This window comes from Pseudonaja textilis, chromosome 7 (genome assembly GCF_049901715.1).
Source record: "Pseudonaja textilis isolate UNSWEBS1 chromosome 7, rPseTex1.2, whole genome shotgun sequence".
Lineage (NCBI taxonomy): Eukaryota > Metazoa > Chordata > Lepidosauria > Squamata > Elapidae > Pseudonaja > Pseudonaja textilis.
Window position 1 is genome coordinate 51483811 of NC_141996.1, and position 6000 is coordinate 51489810.

Consider the following 6000-nt stretch of genomic DNA (forward strand, 5'->3'; position numbering starts at 1 on the left):
GAGTCATCGGTCAATTAACTCCTATAGTTTAATCAGCAATCTACCCATGAATATCTCCAACTATCCTGAATCTTGCTATCAACTCTCTTGACAGCTATTGTTTTAAAGCACTGCAATGAAAAGCAAGGTGTGTCACACAAAAAGCAGATGGATAACCCTTAGGATAGGATCCCAAAATCATAAGAACATTTACTCTTTCTGGCATGAGAATTCAAGAACTATCAGGAAACAAATTCTTTTGCCAGGCAACCAAAAAACCCAGGATCAAATACAGCAGCAGCAACAGCAGTCTCCAGAGGAAGGAGAGAATGCTGCAGATCTTAATGCAATTGTAAACAATCAGTAATGTCTGATCATTTTCCCCCAAAGTAATCAGGAATCCATATCTTATACCCAGTTCCATGAAGACAAAATGTAACATTTTGTCCAAGATGACAAAAATCGTTTTCCTCTGACCCGTTAGCTTAATTTACTTTTATACATGGGGGATGATCATAATCTGAATCCAAAATACTTTAGTTAGTTCCAAGTCCTGACTTTTACATGTCCTATTATTGCATCTAGTACATCCTTGCTTAGTTTTATGTGCTTTGGCCCTCTATAACTAGCTAATATTATACCAGGCCTAAATTCCGTTCTCTGTTTTACTTCTTATTATCCAAACTGACTGTCTCAAATTTCTGAACAGCAGTGTTGTACCAGTTCTAGGAGATATTGCTTCCTGCCATGGAATGGCAGAATATGAACCTATCTAAGAAGAGGCCTTTCCCAGCATTTCTTTGAAACTATGAACAGCACAAATTATGGGCAGACTCTGTCTCCTACCTCCATGCCTTCAGAGCGGGTGTGGGGGTGAGGTTTGCACAGGAGGTCTACTGGCACTCACTTGAATGCCTGGGCAGGTGTCAGTGTAATTCGAAAATCCTGAAGTCCCATTCTGTTTTCATACTAAATTCTTCATATCCTCAACCAATGCCTGAAAGGGATTGCTGCATCACTCAGTTGAGAGGAGGAAAAAGTAATCTGAGGGATCCTTGGTTCTCTCTGAGCTCTGTTATTTTCTTGCAAACTTTTCATTACCCAAAGTAGAAAATATCATAGTGTTAGTGGTGGAAGGGTGGCTGCAGGCAATTTTTTCCCATTTGTATGTAGCGTTTGATCGCCATATGTGGTACCAATAAAGGAGAATATAGTAGCTCATGCTTGAAATAAGGGGTCCTTGGTGCTCTCTGAGCTTGGTTGTTTTCTTGCAGATGGTTCATTATCCAAACTAGGTAAAATTGTCAGTGCTAGTGATCCACATATCCACTTATCAAAACCAATGGAAGGGGGAAAAAATAAGGTAGGAAAACAGCACTTGTAAATGATACAGTATTAGATTATTCAGCAAAACACTGATTACAGGGTGTCTTGATAAGTACCCTGAAGTGAGATAGCTGCTAGACAACTAATCAGACAAGCATGTTTTATCAGTGCACTTTCTGGGAAGACATTTTATGCAAAGTGCAAAGTAGAATAATAGAGTTGGAAGGGACCTTGGAGGTCTTCTAGTCCAACACCCTGCTTAGGCAGGAAACCCTACACCACTTCAGGCAAATGGTTATCCAAAATCTTTTTTTAAACTTCCACTGTTGGAGCATTCACAACTTCTGGAGGCAAGTTGTTCCGCTGATTAATTATTCTAACAGTTAGGAAATTTCTCCTTAGTTCTAAGTTGCTTCTCTCCTTGATCAGTTTCCACCCATTGTTTCTTGTCGTGCCCTTAGGTGCTTTGGACTCCCTCTTCTTTGTGGCAGCCCCTGAGATATTGGAACACTGCTATCATGTCTCTCCTAGTCCTTCTTTTCATTAAGACTAGATGTTAAGTTTGAGCAATGAGAGGCTGAACCAGAGCATGAGTGCAACAGTACTTTATTTTACAAATAAAGGGCTGACCGTGCTTGCCAAGCCTGGAACTGGCTCAGAGCAATCAGCAGCCAGTTGGACCCCGCAGCCTGCTTTTATAGCTGGCTGCTGGGGAGAACCAACCAATGGGGAATGGGGAAATAACGCCCACACAAAGTGAGTGGACCTGAGTGAGAACTCCTTGAGTCCTCAGGACATAACACCCCTTCCCCCCAGATGCGAACACGCATAGTCCTTGAGGTAGATGGGGGGTTTGTGTTGGCGCCCGGAGCGGCGCAACTCGGGAACATTGTCTGACTGTTCGGTATCAGTCTGTGACGGTTGAGCTGGCATAGTGTCGCCAACACTCTCTCTGGACTGGGCATCCTCGGAAACCACCGGGTTGGTTTCTGGGGTCAAGCTCTCGAGGGTTGGATCCGGTTGGTCAACTCTCTGGGCACTGTCATCCGAGTTTGGGCTGACCGGAACGACCGCTGGCGCAGACTGGTCACTGGGTGCGGTGTGGCTGGGTGGCGGATGAGACGGTTCCCCTTCGACTGGAGACTCTGGATTCTTGTTTGCGAGGTTGCTGAGGCGCCTTCTGAGTTGGTCTATGTGTCTCCTCCAGACGCGACCATCCTCCAGCCTTACTCTATACGATCTCGGCCCGGTGACGGCGATGACCTCGCCCGGAATCCAAAGTGGGTCCCCAGCGAAATTCCTTGCGAATATCGGCTCCTGTAACATAAAATGTCTAACCCCGAAGTGGAAGCGAGGGGAGAGTCAGGGCAGTATTGTGGGTGCAGTCTATCTAATACAGTCCTCAGGCGCTGGCCCATCAGAAGTTCCGCTGGGGACTTATTGGTGACTGTACAGGGGGTTGAGTGTTGGCTCATCAGGAACCGTGAGAGTTTGTGGTGCCAGTCATCTCTGCCAAACCTAGCGAGGGCCTCTTTGGTGGTCCTGACGGCCCTTTCAGCCAACCCATTACTCGCAGGGTGAAATGGGGCTGTGAAAATGTGGCGAATGCCTAGGTTGGCTGCAAAACGGCTGAATTCTACTGATGCGAACTGTGGGCCATTATCGGAGACCAAGGAGTCGGGTAGTCCATGTGTAACGAACAGGCGCGTTAACACGTTGGTGATTGCTAGTGTGGTGGTCGTGGATAGCTGCGCCACGCCTATCCACTTGGAATAAGCGTCCACGACCACTAGGAACATCTTTCCATGCACGGGCCGGCCAGATCGATATGGATTCTAGACCAAGGGCGCTGGCGCTCTCCCATCTGGTAGGGGTGGCGATGGGGGGAGCAGGACGGGATTCCTGGCAAATGCTGCAGGAACTTACCCAATTGACAATGTCCTCGTCTAGACCCGGCCACCACACGTAGCTGCGTGCCAACGCCTTCATTCTCACAATGCCGGGGTGTCCCTCGTGCAACGCTTCCAGGACTCGGGTACGCAGCGAGGTCGGAATGACCACTCGAGTGCCCCACAGAAGACAACCCTGCAAACTGGACAGCTCCTGCATGCGAGTCTTAAAGGGTGCGAATTTGTTATCAACATTGCCTCCCGGCCACCCTCCTCACCCAGTCGAGCACCTGGGCGAGCGTTTGGTCTGCCTTGGTTTTGGCGGCGATGTCAAAGGCGGTGATGGGCAGGTCCAACTGGGTGATTTCAAAAATGGCATTGACAGGAGCTGGGTCTTCAGCCGGAGCGGTTAAGGGGCAGCGACTGAGCGCGTCAGCGTGGGATAGGGTTTTGCCCGGGCGGTGGATAAGTTTGTATGAGTAGGCCACTAGGAAAAGTGTCCATCTTGTCATCCGAGGGGAGAGGACTTGAGGTGTCTGTTTGTCGCCGGCCAGTAGGCCCAGGAGGGGCTTATGGTCGGTGACCAGTTCAAGAAGTGGCCAAAAGGAATTCGTGAAACTTTTTCACGGCTGCAACAGCTGCTAGGGCTTCCTTGTCTATTTGGCTGTAATTTCGCTCCGTGGCCGAGAGCGTCCTGGAGAAAAAGGCGATGGGGGCCTCGGTGCCATTGGCGAGTCGGTGACTAAGGACCGCCCCAATTCCAAAAGGGGATGCGTCTGCTGCCAGTACTAAAGGAAGGTTGGGGTCGAATTGTATGAGCACTGCCTCTGACGTAAGTAGTGATTTGACGGCGTTAAACGCCTGGTCTTCTTTGTGCCCCCAGTGCCACGGTGACTTTTTGTCTAGTAATCTGTGTAGGGGTTCGGCTACTGAGGCTTTATGGGGCAAAAAGGATGCATAAAAGTTTAGGAGCCCCAAGAAAGCTTGTAGCTCCGTTTTGGAGGTCGGTGTGGGAGCTTCGTGGATCGCCCTGACCTTGGACTCCAGGGGGTGAATGCCAGAGGCGTCAATTTTATAACCCAGAAAGTCCACCTGTCTAGTGGCAATGGCGCATTTTTCTTTTTTTAACTTGAGGCCATGCTGTCTGAACCTCTCTAACACTGCTCGCACTCTCTGGAAGAGTTGGGGTCTGTCCCTGGCCGAGACCAAGATGTCGTCGAAGTAGGGTACTACACCAGGAGGCCCTGTAAAATCCGCTCCATGAGGGATTGAAAATACCCGGGCAACACTTACGCCAAATTGGAGACGCTTGCATCGGAAGGCACCCCTGTGAGTGACGATGGTCTGCAGTTCCGCTGTTTGGTTATCAACAGGGAACTGTTGATATGCTTGAGACATGTCCAATTTAGCAAAAATACTGCCCGGTTCGAATGTGTGCAATAAGTGCTGAATGACGGGCACGGGTAGGCGCTAACTTGTAAATATTTATTGATTGTTGTCTTGTAGTCCGAGCAGATTCTCAGGCTACCATCTTTTTGAGGGTGTGACAATGGGCGTCTCCCACTTGGCGAAATCTGTTGGCTCAATGACCCCTTGTTTTAGTAGTTTATCCAATTCAGCGTCTAGTTTTGGTCGAATAGCAAATGGAACTCTACGTGGTTTTAATCTGATTGGGACTGCCTGGGGGTCAACGGTGAACGAGATGGGGTTCCATTATAACACCCCAGCTCCTCGCTGAACACATCTGCGTAGTCAGCGAATAAGGAGTCAGTGTCTGAGGTTGAGACAGCATGGACTCCTGTTAACCCTAGGCCGAGGTGGGGAAACCAATCGAGCCCCAATAAGGTGGGTAGATTGCCGTTAACTACCACTAGAGGTAGGTGGCCTTTAAAAGCTCTAAAACTGACAAAGAACTTGCCTCTGCCGATCACGGGAATGGCCTTCCCTGGTAGTCCTTCAGACCGAACTGGCATCTCTGAAGCCAGGTAGTAGATAGGCTGGGGTGGAGTCTCTTGAGGGTGTTCCACGAGATTATTGAGAGCGCTGACCCTGTGTCAACCTCCATGTGGCACGGTTTACCTTCTAGGGAAACGGAGAGAGAAATTTTACTAACAGAGTGGCAAGTACGCCTGGCAAGGCGGTGCGTGCGACAGTTTAATACTTGCCTCTGTGGTCCCGAGTGTGAGGACGGGGTCTTTGTGCAGCGCTTTGGGGGCTTGGCAGACTCTCGCAATGTGCCCCTCTTATGGCAGTTGTTGCAAACGGCTCCTTTAAACTTGCAGGTGGCCCTTTGATGTGATCCCCACAGGCTAGGCACAGGGTGATGTGCTTGGGTGGACCGGTGTATTCTTGTTTGGCCCCTACCTGCGACCGTCTGTCATTGGTGAGGCGATGGACATCGTTCTCATCGTTGTGGCCTTCCTCCGCTTCCACCTCTTCGGAATGGACTGGGAACGATGCTAGCTTGGTGCACTTGGGCCCTGAATTTCGGTGGCTGAGTTCGTTGCTAGCTCGGCTGCTAGGGCCTCCTCTACCACTTGTGCGAGGTTGAGGTCTTTTTTAGCTAGCAGTCGCCTCTGTAGGTTGAGATCCTTGACCCCACAAACTAATTGATCGAGGAGCATGTCCTCCAGGTATGTTCCAAACCCGCAGTGCAGGGCTGCTGTTCTGAGGGCGGCCATATATTGATTGATGGTCTCCTTACTTGATTGCTTCCTCATTCGGAACGTGAACCTCCTGGCGATTTGTGAAGGCCTGGGAGCGTAGTGGTTTGTGAGGATCTCAAGCAACTCGGACCACGGAACGT